General features: G+C 44.6%; 1 protein-coding gene across 5 annotated transcripts in view; it reads left to right on the top strand.

Annotated features, from left to right (window-relative positions):
- Window positions 1-746: 746 nt before the first annotated feature.
- The window catches only part of sulf2a (sulfatase 2a), a 37,972-nt gene continuing 23,780 nt past the window's right edge, over window positions 747-14,938 (top strand). For 2 of the 5 annotated variants that reach the window (XM_031279001.2, XM_036002300.1), the window contains exons 1-2: window positions 747-1,190; window positions 9,174-9,238. The gene's annotated coding sequence lies outside the window, so the exon portion shown is untranslated. Of the gene's footprint in view, window positions 1,191-9,173; window positions 9,239-12,536; window positions 12,694-14,938 lie in introns of all 5 variants that reach the window. The other 3 variants (XM_031279019.2, XM_031279033.2, XM_031279010.2) reach the window with 3 other exon arrangements.

Genomic DNA, 14,938 nt, shown 5'->3' on the forward strand with positions numbered 1-14,938 from the left:
GCTGACGCGGACAGTGATGGATGCATCAACCCTCTGCCACCCTCTGCCGAACCTCTCCCTCCTGGTCAGGGATAGGAGTGACACCAGCACTCAGGAGAAATACCTGGCTTAAACTGGGCAGGAAAATGTAGCTCTGCTGAGATGGAAAGATTTGGGGAAGGCTTTGTGTGTGTATATGTGTGAGTTTGCTCAATTGTCCCCTGTCCTCCGCCCCCTTGTCTCTTTGAGTTTGTAGGACTATGCGTCTTGATATATCCTGTTTGTTTTGTCAAAGAGGAAATTGGTTTTGTGGATTTGTGTGTTTGTATGTGTGTGTTTGGGTGTGCAATCTCCCTCTATCTGCATGCCTGTGCATCGTGAGCCAAATCCCCTGTGCTGCCTGGACCCAGTGAGCAGGCGTGCCCACGCCGGCTCGCCAAAGGGGTGCCATCCTGATAAATATGGTGTGTGTGCCAGGCTGTGCTTTCCCTCCCCACCCTTGCAGCATTAAGATTGATCCCTTGTTCCCTCCCATTCCTTTCTCTCTCTCACTCCTCTGTGTGCCTCTGCCTTTATGAGACTGTGAATAGGTGAAGCTCACAGGCTCCAACAGATGGCCGGAGCTGGCCTGTTTCACTGTCTCTCTCACACACACACATACACACACACACACACACACATACACACACACACACACACACACACACACACACACACACACACACACACACACACACACACACACACACACTACACATACTGCCCCATGAATGAGAGCCTAGAGAAGAAGAGACAGAGTTAAATGTGACAAGGAGAAAGAGAAGAAACAGGAAGCAACACAGGAGAAGGACTAAAACTAAAAGAAACAGAGAGAGTCAGTGTGGAATAACACGCAGGGAGGAGGATGGAAAAAGAGAAGGAGCAATAGAACACCAGCAGAAATATACTGAAAGAAGAGAGAAATGAAAGAGGAGTGAGGGCAAAATTGAATTGTAGATTTAGGGAGCCTCTCTCCTCCCTCTTTCCCTCCCTCTTTTATTTATCTCATGTGAAACCACGCCTCCCTCCTTTCACTTGTCAGTGCATCTATAACAGTGAGCTGTCTGCACCGGGCTGCGTGGGGGTGAGACGAGCTCCTTACTCTGCCAGCACAGGAGACCAGATCTGAGCGGACCGGACAGGACTGGATGGTACTGGACTGGCCAGAACAGGTGTGTGAATTTGTGTTTGCAGCATGTGTATCCCTCAGTGTCGGATCACTTGTTCCTTCACAGGACTTGCTTCCAGAGTAGCGTATCTACAGGGTACAGTGCTGAAGCTTTGCCCTAGTTTACACTTGAATGCTCTCATCCGTTCTTTTCGCCTCTGAGATTTATGCATGGAGTCGCTAACGGTGCTGCTCATCGGGGTAACAGAGATAAGACCTCTCGTTCATCAGATGAACTGGACTTTTTACAGAGAATCTGGCTTTGAGTCAGAGTAGCGTGGACAGGAGCTGCTCTTTATCTGGTGGAAGAAGTTGGTCTTTTTTTGGGCTGGATGCTGTCGACATGTGCTGTGTCTCCCTTAGCTCTTTTTCAAGTATCTGTCTTTTAGGTGATGTTCACATTGCTACACAATAGTATCCTCTAGTAGAGCAATTATTACATTACGATTGTGTTCAGAATCTGTGAAAATCCACTCAATGAAACAAGTCAAGACAGCTTTCATAGTTCTGTCTGTGGTCTGTCTTGGTGTTGAATCCAATTTGTAATGAGTTCTCTTTGTCTTCCTATTTCACAGTCTGGTGTTTCGAAATATGGACCATTCATTGATTCAGCATTGCTTTGGGTATTTACTCAGCCAAATATAATCCTGACTGCTGCTGAATGTGTGTGTGGGGGTTTGAAATTAGAGCAAAAACAACAACTACAACAGTTAAAACATTACTTTTTTTTCAAAGGCAGGACCAGTTTTGGATTGTTTACCTCATGGGGATCTTTTTGTAGGAACTGAGGAGGTATCCGGCACGCAGCATTCATTTAGGAGTCGCCATTTCAACATTTGCAGCCGCAGCTGCTCCTATAAAAGCCTGCACAGCTTTAGTCTACAAGGCTGGTCCCAGTGAATGTACTCACTATCAGTGTTTTGTCAATATCTTTATGGGTCAAAAGGCTGTGTCATCACCAAGTGGTGATGGTTAAGAGTAGCAGAGTGGAGGGGGAGTGCTGAAATATTTATGATAGAGACAGCTGGACGCCCCGTGCTGTTTGTAGAGATATGGGTGGATGGATGAATGAATGCAAGGATGAAGGGATGAATGGAAAATAAAGAAGAGATTCAGAGATTTCTTTAAGCATTCATTATTTATCACAACGCACTCTGCCATGGAAGCTCTAACCCCCACATCAACTGGCCTCTTTTCCCACTGAGATGCCAGTGGACTGGAGGAGGATGCTCCTGCTTAGTCTACCTGTCAGCTAGTCCCCAGGCATGTTAAGACTACAGCCGCATGCTACACACTCTGCTCTCACACACACACACACACACACACACACACACACACACACACACACACACACACACACACATACATATACTGTACATGCACTTACGTGCACACACCCAAATAGATAACATTTTGTTCAGTTTTATATTTACACACACTAAGCTGTAATTGCATGGTTACACTCACTAATGTAATGGGAAGTGCAGACAAAATCATAGTGACTTATTTCCACTGCATTAACCCAAACGTACAATAGGTGCACTCACACTGCATACATTTGTGCTCAAGCTCATACAACACACACGCACGCACACACACACACACACACACACACGCACGCACGCACGCACGCACGCACGCACGCACACACACACACACACACACACACACACACACACACACGTTACTCTGGGTGTGATCCCACGACCTTGAGACCTGTTGACGTTGTTTGCAGTGGCCGTGCAGGGAATACATAAGAGGCATGTGGGACTCCCGGCGAAAATGGGGCACTTGACATTCCGTTTGTAAAAAATGACTGGAAAATGTGCAGGAGGGCTGGCGATGCAGTTGAAGGGAGACACCAGCATGAATATGTATTGTATGCTAATGCTGAAGCTGTTGACTCAAGCTGTTGGTGAAAGCAGAGGACATGTTCCCCCATCGCCACTCTCAGGAGGAAGTGCTATCGACAAACCCATTTTCAACGCAGCCGCATCCCTGGCCGCAGGGGCAGCGTGGTGACAGGTGGCAGATATCAGTGACAGCAGCCAAGGTGACACTGCTCAATAGGCTCTGCGGGAGTGCAGGCGGCCGGGGCAGCGTCAGTGTCTGCTCGTTTTACCGCCGCCTTGACCTTTTGTGGTTAGACACAGTGAGGTTAGACTAGAGGGTCTTAAAGCTAATGTCTCCCATTAGCTACATTCAACAGTCTCAGAGCTACAGCTTCTTCTACCTGCTCCACTTGCTGTTTGTTGCACATTTTTAATTTGAATTAAATTTTGAAAAGTTGAAATAGTGATAACACGTTTTTATGCTTAGCTGAGGTGGAAAAGTTGGCTTACTCAGAAGGAGAAGATGCAATAACAGCTGATGAAAACAGATTTTTTTTCAATACAGCTCGACGTTATCGTAGCTGCTTCTTCGTCTACTCTTGACAAGAGGTTTCACTCCACCAGAAAAATAAAGAGTAAAGCGAGAGCAGGGTTCCTGGGCGCACATAAATGGGATGCTGTGGTTTAAAAACATACACAAAACACAAACTGGCATCCAAGGTGAGAAGCAGCAATTAAATGTCATGATATACAGTATCAGAGTCACCGGTGTACGATTAACTGTGTAATCTTGCTGCCTGAATAAATAGATATCTATATTGAAATACAGTCACATACATTTATTTATTAATGGACACACACTAATGTTAACATTCTATTTTGCATACATTTCAGCTTAAAACCTGGAAACATAACTAGTGTTTCATTACTCACACACACCGAGCTCCTGTAGAACACATTAAAAGTAGCCTGAAAGTAAGTAGCACTCACGTGTTCCCTCTGAGTCCCAGTTCATCTGTATGTATGAGCTGCTGTTAACGGTTCCTGCATTGAGGTGGGATCAGGAGATCAGTGTGTAAAATTCGGTGCTCCTCTCAGCTCTAATGATAAAAAGACAGAAGGGCTCTTTGATGACGCGGAGAGCGGAGAGTAGTCTACAGCTGACAGGAGCAAATAAAAAGAAGCACATTGCTGTGTGTTTATACGTGCAAGTGATTCTGTGTGTGTTTGTCTTCTTTCTCTGTACGCAGTGTGTACGTGTGAACCCAATGTTCATGGGTGGACAGCCATTCGACTGTGTTGTGCGAGTGCAATCAGATTTCCTTCTCTTCCCTCTATATGGCTGAGCTGTAACAGCGGTGATGCCCCGCAGGGAAATGTAATTATACCCTGCCGGCCACAGAGTATGGGCTTCACTGCCCAATCCGTCTCAGGAGATCCAGCAGCTGGAGGCCCCTTCTCACTTGCAATGCCAAACAGCAGAGATGTCACTAAAGCCCTGCTATATCTCTGAATTTTGTATTAAAATTGTGTGCTCCAATCTCCTCCTTTAATCAGCTTTTAGATCCTGGGGTTATCGGTGGCCTTTTGCAACAATTTTGTTACAGTTGTGAATAATTTATTACAGAATTAACTGCAGTTGCTGAAAGCAGTGATTGGGACAAAATCTGACTTAAAGCTTTAGTGCATAACCTTTTAATATTAATGAACGTCCGTTACATTCAAGCCATTGCCAAATGAGTTGCTACAAAGCTAATTAAGACTATCAGCTCCACACAACTCTCTCTGTATTTCTCAGTATGACTATGTTCAGAAGATTGTGTTGTCTGGTGACTTTCCCGCGCAGAAGCTCGAGTAAAGATAATTACCTCTTCTGAAGAGTCCATCATGTTTTTTTAATCCTGTGTGTTCTCCTCGGCTACTAGCAACTGCGTGGAGGAGGGGTGGGGGCGCGTGCGCGATCACGGAAGGCTCGTACCATGTGGACGCGCCGAAACTACGCACTATAGCTTTAAGTTCAAAGCAAAGTCTCATCACCATGGATGTATTTATCACCATAATTATTTTCACCTTCATTCCCATCACCTGAGTTCCTCATGTATAGATTTGAAGTGTTTTTATTGATCAGTCTCTCATCCTGTCTGTGTGTCTTTCTTTTATGACCATGTCTCCTCCACTGCTTGGCACGTTGGCTCTACTCTCACTGAGGTGTGTGTGCTGAGATGGTGTCCATTAGTACGGAAAAACAAACAGACACACCCCACTCTCCTGGATTTAGGCAAACAATCAATGAGAGTACTCACATAACAGCAGTCTAAGCGGCCCATTGATGTTACAATTAAATGAATACAGGATACAGTGGTGATGGTAGGGCACAATAACCCAAACCAAATAAAACAGATTATTTTCTATTCTGGAATTCTATTCATATATACAAAGCATCACCCAAAACCGTCTGCCCTGTTCAGGCTTTTAATGCAAAGAAGGGATTGTTTGATAAATAAGCAGTGGCAAATTTAAGACGACACTGAATAATGTGACATGGGTGAAACAGGGTGAGGAATTCAGCAGCAGTGAGGACAACGTCTGTACATAGTGACTGGCAAGTTGAAATTTTTACCCTGTTAATCTTAGTGGGTCAACTGCTTCATCATGTTGTACCTAGTCATGGTAACTTACTAGAAGTGCGTCCATGCTAGAACACTTCTCTATTCTTCTCTTCTTTCTCTGATGTGCTACCTTAATCTTCATTTCTGTGTTCGTCACTCTCTCCGTCGCTGCGTTTGGCCTGGTCACAACTTCAGCTACCCACTCCCCTCCGCACACTCACCCCTCCCTCATGCCTCTCCCTCAGGGTGTAGCAGCTATTGTTGTGCTTAATAAGGTTTATGGAATTACAGATCTCTGAAATTGGATTTTCTCACTCCACCAAAGCAGTGGGATTATGGGTTTAAGGCCGGGTGCGTCGGGGCATAACTGGCCTGTGTCTGAACTGCTTTTTTCTGACTGCACCCTCAAGGTATGCAGATCAAGAGACTGATGTGCCAATAGCTCTGGAGAAAGACAGAAACACAGGCAGATACCTTGTATCTGTATATGTACCTGGCAATTAAATTGATTCTGAGTCAGACAGCTTTTTGGTTCCTACGTCTGGATTTCTGTTTCTCTCACATCGACGACTCTCACACACTCCTCCTCTCTCTGTCCTCACAACTTTTGACTGTGTTTGATCTAATTCTAATCTAATGAATCTTTTGATCTTCCGCGCCTGACACCCAGACACATCCCAGATTTCTATATTCAAAGTAGCTCAATTGGTTCTAATCCCTCAAATCTGGCCGCTGGTGAAGCAATTCTCATTGATCTACAACGATTTGGACTGTATACCGCAAGCTTATGTTTAATGAACTGTGGAATTCCTTTGCTAATGTTATATGAAAAATCCAGATCAATTCCACCATTATTGTTCAGATGTGACTGAGCATTAACTACGACTGGAGTGGAGATGTAGTAGACGAAAGTGAGAAATGAAGTGAGTAAGCACCAGAGACAGACAGCGTAGTGAATGCAACATGGAGTTGTTGGCAGGGAGGTGGCATTCATTAGGAGTGGTCCATAGCGCCGGTCTAGTGAACTCTTAATTGCAGAAGAGACAGGGCTGGGAATGAGGGATCAATAGGGGCAGAGCCGGGGTTCCAGCTTACTGAAATCAATCAGCCTCCTGCCCCGAAAGGGAGAATGCAGCCAATTAAAGTAAACACGGCCTCAGGCTCCGCTCATTTACCCTCTCGGTCAAACTTGATCACGATCAACAGACAGACGGCTCATTCCATCTTATCTCAGTCAGAAGAGGATGGAGTCGCCTGATTGCTGTTACTTGACGTGGGAATTTCATCTCTTGCTGGAATGCTTCGAAATGCCATTACAGTTTTGGTGTAACTCTGCCAAGGACAGGAGATAATTGCAACTAATAAAACATGATTTATTAACACAGGCGCGTTTTATGGAAAGGAATATTAAATGAACCCCTGGCGTATTTTTACACCACTGCTAAAAATAGTCACTTTCTCCTGTTCTTCCTCTTTATCTTCCTCTTCGCCTGGGTAATAGCCATCTTTCTGCCCTGTCACTTTTTGATGTATCATCCTCTTATTCACATCAAGGACAAGGCCAGGTGTCGCATTTTCTCTCAGTTGCCACGCTTGTCACAGTGCCTTGTCACCCACAGCCTTCTCCAATCATGTCCCTTTCTTCCTCCCCCTCTCTGCTTATTTATATTAAATCTGTCGCTCCTTTATTTTAGCGAGAGAAAAGGAAAGTAAATCACTTTTGCCATTTTCAGCCTGCGCTGTGAATACTGCAAGTTTAAGTTTATTTAGATGTCATCTTTGGCCAAAAAAAAATCCTGTCAAAATAAATGATGTGTCTCCTGGTTTGTATTGTTGCACACAACTGAAATCCCTCCTCCATGTTGTGTCCTTGCTTTCAGATGTTTTAAAGTGTTCATATTGTGCTTTTTGGCTTTTCCCCTTTCCTTTATTGTTTTATATATCTTTTTGTGCACATTATAGGTTTACAAAGTGAAAAAGCCCAAAGTCCAACAGAAAACACTGTTCACAAACTGCTCCAAACAGCTCTATTGTAGTCCAGCCTTTACTTCTGTGACGAACGTGCGTCACTTTGTAACACACGTTATAATGCTCGCCTAGCTGCTAGTGTGGCACGCCCTCATGCTCTGCAACTGACAAGCTAGCAGTACTTACTGCACATGTGCGACTCCCAACAAAGATGGTACAAAAGTGAGATGCCTCACTCTGTAGCTAAAACAGAGAGCTCAACACACAGGGTGAAAAGAGGAGCTGCAGCAATGTGCAGTACAACAAAAGTATGGTGTTTTCTGAAAATTAAACCACATAAACCTATTCTGGTACAACCTCTAAATACAATTATGAACCTGAAAATGAGCATAATATGAGCACTTTAAGCTATCTACAAATATTCTTCACAGTGAAAAGCAAGCCTTATATTGCTCCAGACAGACAGATAGACAGGCACATGTGTCCAGCCCCTACTCTCTTTGATGCCCATGAGTGGCTTGCAGAGCTGGTTCGGGCAGAGAGCAGCTGGGGTCAGAGATGTGCCTTGGCAATGAGATGCATGTGGGCTTATAAGGTTCTCCAGTGTATTCTTAGCCTTGCTGCACATAGCATTTGTGTGCACATCACCACATTGTTGGGTGCATAGCATTTCTCCAAAGACTACATACGACATATTTGACGAGTCATCAGTAGAGACTAGAGAGAGATTAAGGCTAAGATTTCACAGAGTGGTTATGGACTTGTCAAAGCTGGCTTGGCTCGGCTCTGATGTTTACATGCTGGACACGCTGACACCTGTCCAATCAGAACATGGATAAGACAGCTCCACTCCTGTCAACATGTCTTCACAGGCAGACGCAGAACAAGGCCTTGTAGCTTACAAGATCACATGGAGGCTGTTGGAGATAGTGTTGGAAAAGATGTGATGGAAATAGCTGGGTGAAAACAGCTATTTTTCTGTACCTCAGCTGCTCAAGACAGCTAGTTTAAAGCAGTATAAGGACTTACTTGTCTGCCTGACTGAAAGTGAGCAGTGCTTACAGCATTACAAACAGATTATTAGATAGACAGATAATTATTATTACTATCACTAAACATTTTCTGGAGGGTGTAATTATATAAAAAAATGACGAATTGTTAATCTATGTCTGGCTAGGTCTAATTAAACCACCTCCTGAACTATTGTCTGCTCCCTCAGGCGTCACAGCATCAGTCAAATATGGATTTTACCTTTTGTGGATACCATGTGGACTGACATGAAGTATGTGGTTATTATCTCCACATCCTACCACATCGTTGCAGTGTTTTTCGTCTAAAACAGATGTGTCACCATCCCCGGGGTATATGTGAGGAGAAGTGGTGACTGGAAGTTGCATCTGGACTAATGGCTAATGGTGTCTGTTAGGGAGGACAGAGACAATACAGGCCAGCATCAGCCAAGGGTGAACCAGAATGCATACACGATTTATAAAAAAAAAACAAAGACAGAAGAGCATGGATACAAGATATTATATAAGATATAGTATTATCCACTCTGGACTTTGTGTTTGCTTACAGAACTTGGCAGTCAGAGGCTGATTTATGTGGGAGAGGAGAACCAGACAGCTAGTTTAGAAAGGAAGGTAAGGCTGTTCACCATGTGAAAACAATGTGAAAGTTAAATCTCCTTCTGCCCTCTCATTTCACCCTCTCACACACATATAGCACATATAGAGTTGACTTGCATGTGTGGATGTAGGTTTTTTGTTATGTTGCCACAGCTACTGTACACAATGCCCAACTGTGCAAGGTTCACTGTCTCCAGTGCAGTCTGCCTATCTACTGTATCTATCTATTTACAGTATCTATCTTTCCACCTATCTGGGTATCACATACATTATTGTTCCTGTTCCCATGGATTCTACAGACCTCAAAGGAAACAAACACAGCGGGCTACAGTTAACGTCAATGTTTTATTTACTGTGGTGGATAGATTTGTCACCTCCAGAGGCAACTCACACACCTCATTTGATCCACCTGTCAATGATTAGCATTTCATTCTGAATGAATAAGAGGATGGTTGTTGGCCTCACTGATTTGGATTTGATGATCAAAGAGAGCTGTGGGTGTCGCGGTTGTGTTGTGGCCACAGCGGCCGTCAGTCCAAATGGTGATTATGAAGAGAAGAGAAAAGAGAGTGAAGTGATAGATGCAGAAAGCGGGGGTCAGGTGAGGCTGAGGGAAATTGTCATACGAATTAATGAGCAAGCTGCAAAGCTCAGAATTATTAAATCAGTAGCTGAAAAATCGCCTTCACCCCATGTGGCTTTGGTCTAGCTCCATGTCTCCACTAAATAGGCAATGATGAGGCCATGGTTTATGCTTTAAATCAGTAGTTAGAGGCACTGGGGTTAAAAACATTGTTCCAACAGTGTTTTAAAGAGCCAATAAATCTGCATACATCCCCACTTACCACTGTCCTGTTGGCTGTTTACCAGTAACATGCTTATGTTGCTGCTGCGATCAGAATCATCCTATGTGAACAGTTGGATAGCAGCAGATGAAGCAGCTCTCAGCACATGTGGGCAAATTATGTACACAGCTGTGCACAGCTGACTCATTATCACTTGCAAAAACATCGGTATGCATGACTGTAAGCAGCTCTCCCTTTTGATTAACAAACAACTTGCTACAAACAGCTCCTAATATAATCACTATTGTTTCAGTGTTTTGTTGGTAAAAAAAAAAATACGCCTAGCTACATAACTTTTCGTCACAGAGCATTTGAGGGAGCTGAACGATTTTCCTTCTTGTCTCTGTGAAAATAGCAAGAGCAGACAGGTGAATGATGTGTCTTAGGTAAGCTGTTATGTTTGAGGACTGATCTCCACTTCAAAACCTCAGCGTGAGGACAGCATTCACCTCTTTCTTTCTTCCTCCTCTTCTTGCTGGCAGATGTGGCCTTCGGCAGTGCAGTCTTCAAGAGAAATTCTTCAAAGGAGCATTTCATCTGCCGAGTGAAGACCTCATCAATTTTGTTTTCTTCTCTTAAACCACTGTCCCTTCCTCAGAGCTCTGGTTGTTTACGAAGAGCGTTATGTGATATTTCTTCTTCTCCTTGCAGCTGGTTGCATAAGGTGCTTTTGATATCTTGTAAGTGACAAAATATTATAATATTGTTCCCAAACACTTTGATAGATCTGTCTGTTATTGGTGGCAATTCCTCCTCAGACTGATTTCTCACATCCTCTCTGGGGTATATGATGCACATTGCGGGGCTCCGGCAGCATTTTTCTGACCCTCATTTTCCACACCAGCAAGACGGGAACTGCCAGCTTGCTTTCATGCCCCAGCCTGACTTCTGCCCACTGACTAAAAGTCAAATATTAAAGTGCTCTGTTGTGAGCTCGGCCTAATTGATTCTTTCCGCTGGGTGCACACAGAATGGGCTGACAGCAGGCGATACCAGGCTTTGTCAACATCGGGCATGCTGCCTGACCCTCAGGACGGCACCCCAATAAAGCCCCCTGTGAGGGTGCCAACCTGTGGCGCCACACACAGAGAGGCCACTCTGCACTTTGGTCAAGCTTTATAGTAACAACACAGAAGCAGCTCATTCCTTTGCTGTATGTCAGCTCCCATCAGCTGGCTGGGAAGTCAGTTCTCTATTTGCAAGGAAGTGGCTGGCTGTGAAGAAAGTATGTGTGTGTGTGTGTGTGTGTGTGTGTGTGTGTGTGTGTGTGTGTGTGTGTGTGTGTGTGTGTGTTTGTGCGTGCGTGCGTGCGTTAACTACTCAGCTACCTTAAGCTATCTGGGGCGATGGTGCTGAAAGGAGGTTTCATCTGAATTCCACAAAAAGCCTTCTTCTTCTCTTCCGATCCCCAGCTCTCCTGCCGTTAAGATAATTGCTCTAATAGCTTTTAATCACAGTTGTGTTGTACAAGGAGCTTACCAAACACAGGATAGCACCAATTGTCACTGCTGCCCACCCTGTAAAAATGCAGGGCATCTGGTAAAGATATCTTCTTCTGATTGAAGCCCCATATCATTTGCCTGTAGTGTCTTACCCTCCTTTAACTGCAATGTAGGGATAAGTAATTGAATCTCTACAGCAGTAAAAGATTGTCACTATCTACTCCATAAGCCAAGGCAGTATATCGCTCTCCTTCTCTTGTCTGCTTACCCTATGAATTTACTGGCTATTTTATGTGTATCTTGAATTGGCTGTACTCCCCTTTACTACTCTTTTCTATTTCACATGTAGGGGAGTTCAACAGGAATCTTGGTGCTATGCAATGCTCATTAAATGCAAACATTCATCCACAGCGCTTCTCTCATGAATGTAATTGACCTTTTCATTCAGTGTGATCCACAGTAAAAGGTTATTAATCCTCCCCCTCAGTTGAAAAGCTGGCTATATATCTCCTGTCCTGTCTGATGCCTAATATTACATCTGAGCTGATAGAAAGGTTTGAAGGTGTGTGGGGGTGGGGTGATGGAGGTCAGAGAGCTGGCCGTTGGTGCAGTAATTACTCTATTAGTGAAATGGGGCCGCGCTCTGACACAGCACTAATTACAACACAAGGGTGATGAACTTGATCAAGGCACTGCTAATTCATGTTTAATAAAAGAGAGAGTAAGAAAACTGTAAAAGAAGGCGAAGAAGAGGGCCAGCAGGTAGCCAACGGGTGTGTGTAGAGAACATTTTGAAGAGGACATAATCACAACATGTACCATTTCCACCCGTGCAAATCCAGTGCTTTCGGTACTTGAATTTTTTTCACATCACATTTCAGTGTGACCGATCGGCAGCACAGGCGTGGAATGGTCTCTCAGTTGCTTTAGGAGTAAAGGCCGCTGAAAAGTAATCACAATGTCCTCTCCTCTGAGTACTAAGCAGGGTTTCATTTCTACCTCCATCCTGTTACTTCACTGCTGTAGATCCCAGGGGGGTCCAGAGGCTGAGTGGGTCATGATCACAACCACAGGGGGCCGACAGCTGGCTGCCCGTCTGACAGAAGCCTAATGGAGGTCTAATAGGAGAAAGTCAAGTCCCAGAGACCACTGCTGTGACCTTGACATGAGCCTGTGGAGGCAGGTAAAGAGGAGGATGAGGATGAGGAGGAGGAGGAGGAGGAGGAGGGACAAGGTGAAGTTCCATTATAGAGGATGACAGGCAGGTGGTTTAAAGATATTTTTCTCCTTTCTCAATTTGACTATTTGTTTATTTGCTTACCTCTGTTGTCTAGTTAGTGACCCTATACAACTTCAGCATAAAGAAAATAGATTTTGCTTTCTCTCTCTTGTGTTCAGTGTGAATGTGCCATGCGTCGGACTAAATGTTTGAATATTGTTTTGATTTTTCTTTAAAGTTTGAAGTGTTGTTTTCTGTGGAAGTGCTGATAAAGTATTCTGTTTGGGCGAAAAATAATTGAGATTGCAGCAACTTGCTCTTTTTATTACGACAGGCAGACTAAAAGCGAACCGATTTTTTACTTTATAAGTCGATTTCAAGTTTCAATTATGTTCTAGTAAAGTTAACTGCCAGTAGTATTTTAAACTTGATGACTTTGGCGACCGATTGAGTCCCTTAACAGTTCCATTTTGTTTCAGCTGTTGCAAACAGACTCCATCGCCACTGGCACCTGAACCTTTATGATGCTCTAAAGGCCCTGATACACCAACCCGACGGCCGACCGTCGGCAGAAAAGGCAGTCGGACTGATCAGTCGGCTCCCTGAGGTCCCAAAAGTGCCTTGGAACACACCGAAGCGACGCCGACTTGAGCATACGTTCTGCGCGTGCGCGAGACGTAATACAAATGACGAACGCGTCACGTGGGTCTGGCTTCTCCAGCTGACCGATAATGGAGGCTTGTTTGAAATACGATCTCGTATTATACGAAAATAGTTCACTGAAACGTGTTTCTGAAAACATTTTCAGAGAGAAATAGGCCGTGCAGTTGCTGAATCTGTCTTCATTTCAGATCGACAAAGGTCAGTTTAAAAGATTTTCGTCAGATTTTGAGAGGCGTTCGTCACTCACCCCGCTCACCATTTCCGGGTTAGCACTCCACCAATCAGATTGGTCATTGAGTCCGACTGCCCGCCCTCCGACCCAACAAGTCAGGTCGGCCAAAATGAAGGCCGACGGCCCCTCCGACGGACAACGGCACCGAACACACCAAACAGACTCGAGTCACCGACCTCGCCAGACTGTCCAACGGCCAATTATCGGGTTGGTGTGTCAGGGCCTTTAGGCGGTGTATGTTTGTAACAAAAGCAAGTACTTTTGCTAGGGCTAGGTACTGAATTTGATACTTTTTAGGCACCGAATTGCCTCCTTAGTATCGAGTATGCCTTGTCATTCATCACCAAATTTCAATACCTAAGGAGCAAATGTCATCAGCGTCAGTGAGCCAATAAACACGCAGCATGCTTCTACCAAGATCTAATCCTGCTGGTGATTGGCTGTCTAATGTCGTAGAGACACGCAGGAAAAACTCTACGTTAGCACAGAGATGGGGCTCATGTAATAGGAGCTTAAAAATAAATAAAAATATTTGTTGTGACAATTCTTTGAACGATATAGCCAGTCCTACCCGTAACTATTTCAGTTACAATTAATTGTAACTAACTAAACAACATTCCTCCTGATATCTTTAGCATTTCTACATTTGTACATGAGTATACACGTGCCAACATGTGTGTGTGTTTGTGTGTGTGACTATGTAATGTGGGCATGAGTGTGTTTGTCTCCCTCCTCAGTCAGTGATAGAGATCAGAGGGGTCAGGCCTGCAGGGACAACCAATGAGCAGCATCCACAGTAAAGGGAGGGCCACTACCACTTGATCAATCTGAGCTATCATTAAAAGGCTGCCAAGCCCTTTGCAACCCGATACAATATCAATATTGTAGCACCACAGAGAGACCTCCAGAGCTGTTAGGCAAGCCGCTGGCAGCTCAACTGTCATTACCGGGCAGGCAACATGCCAGAGACCCCCTTCATGGACCACTTAGGCTCCCCCCATGGTCCCAAACACAGGTCAGCACAGACAGATGGGCTGTCTGGGCAGCTGTCCAGGGGACAAGGCAGAGAGAGATGGATACCGCCCTGTAGAGGAGGAGACAGCCTGCACTCTCTCACAATATGGAGGGATGATGTGGGCAGTGTGTATTGACTGCGTGCAACTACACATCGCTGCGGTTTCACCTGAGGCTCGTTTGTTTGCCGTGGGTATTTTCTATGTTGGTCGTTTACCGTGGATGATTACAAGGACCATCACACATGTTTGTGTTTAAACTGAACAAAAGACAAAGACTTTAGTTCAAAAAACACACTCT

This window comes from Sander lucioperca, chromosome 6 (genome assembly GCF_008315115.2).
Source record: "Sander lucioperca isolate FBNREF2018 chromosome 6, SLUC_FBN_1.2, whole genome shotgun sequence".
NCBI lineage: Eukaryota > Metazoa > Chordata > Actinopteri > Perciformes > Percidae > Sander > Sander lucioperca.